This window comes from Propithecus coquereli, unplaced genomic scaffold, assembly GCF_000956105.1.
Source record: "Propithecus coquereli isolate 6110/MARCELLA unplaced genomic scaffold, Pcoq_1.0 Scaffold842, whole genome shotgun sequence".
NCBI lineage: Eukaryota > Metazoa > Chordata > Mammalia > Primates > Indriidae > Propithecus > Propithecus coquereli.
In genome coordinates, this window is record NW_012154641.1 from 392,510 (window position 1) to 394,316 (window position 1,807).

Sequence of the window (1,807 nt, forward strand, 5' to 3'; positions counted from 1 at the left end):
TATCAAAACAATTTCATATACCCTTTCGGTGCCTCAGAACCCCCCTTTGGAAAAAGGGGTTGAAAATAACTCTTGTGCCAGAGACTGGCTGGCGTGAGGAGCCAGCGAGGGCAGTGACCTATGAGTCAGCCTTTGTGGATTTCACAGCCAGGGGATCTTGCATTTCCTCTCTGGGCCACCTCTCTGGTTTACTCACTTGCCGTTCAATCAGTCAGCGTGTGGAGGGTGGGTAGGAGCTCTCCAGGCAAAGAGGAAGGAGAAATGGCAGCACAAGACCCCGTGAGTGGAGGGAGCGTGGTTCACAGCGGGGAGGGGCCGGGACCTGAAACACCTCGCAGCGCTGCCTGGGTCTGCAGGAGTCTGGCCAACAGGAAGACAGAAGCCAATGGTAAGCCGGGCCACTGGGCTGTCGGTGGGTCTTAATCATCCTCACATCCCACTGCACAGCAGCCCAGACAGTGGATGCTTGGCCACCAACCACCTTCGGGAGGCTCCAACCTCCTGGTGCCTTCAACCGTCTCCAGCAATTAGGTTCAGTGTGACAGTTGTTTCTGAAATGGAATTAATCTCCCTGATTTAAATCCATTAGTGCCTGTGATATACAGGGGCAGGCATTTAAGAGCCGCTTCACCTCACTGGGTCATGCCCAGAGGGTCCCAGGCTGACTCATAGTTAATAGTGGGGAAGACTTTAATGGAGGGTGGCTTTGAAGAAGTGCAGGGTGTGTTCAGAAGCTTGAAGGTTTAATGCATTTTTAATTAGATGTGCTCTACTAGGATTCATCACCAACTATCATGTCACTGCAGATAGATTCATTATATTTGTTCAGTTAATTATGCGTGTGTTATTACCCAAGTGTAAACTTTGATGACCTGGAAAGGAGCTTGACTTCGAGGGACACCCAAGAGTTCTGCTGGCACTTTCAGGGTTAGGTTAAATCATCCCCACCCTCCAACTCCTATGTGTACTCTCGTGCACGCACACCCACAGCCACGGATGTTGGTGTGCAGACACATGTGCACACACCAGCAAGACACCGAGGCACGTGTGTGCATTCTCTCTCTCTCTCTCTTTGCTCTTCAAAGAGAAAAGGGTGGTAGGAGACATTAAAGTTAGGAAAAAACTTGTTTCCAAATTGGGCTCCATCCTGTTATCAGCTGAATGTCCTCAGGCAAGGCACTGAATACTTCTGAGCTTTAATGCTTCTCCTCTATAAAATGGCAACAATAACATTAATAATAATAAGTCCAGTATTGCTATAGTCTTCAATGAGATTATACCTGTAGAGCATTTTGTGAAATGCCAAGAGTCCTGCACATGCTTGTTATTGTTGGTTGTAACTAATTCACCTATATCCATTCCATAAACTCAATCCACTTGTATCCATTCTATAGACTCAGGGAAGGGGGTTCTTGGGAGTGTTTGCAGGCTGAAGCGTGACCTCACTTGTTCATTCACCAGGCATGCACTGAGCACTCAGTAACAACTTACTGAGCACCTACCATGTGTCCAGCTTGGAGTCCCAAGCTTTCACATGTTTCTCATACCTGGTTGCTTCTTTACCAACAAGGATCTGATCTTGTCATAGGAAGTTTTCAAGAGCTCAAGAGAAAGTGCTCGCGTTCCTGGGTCTTTGGTTATCTCTTAGGTCAAATCACAACACATAGACTGGACACTGTATCTCGCAGTGTCAAGCATTTTGCTGCCTCCTTCTCCACAATGCGGATTCCTCTGGGGCCTGGGAAGCAAATCCACCGTATCCCAAGGAAACCCATCTGAGACATCCCGGGTAAACCTCAAAGGCAGT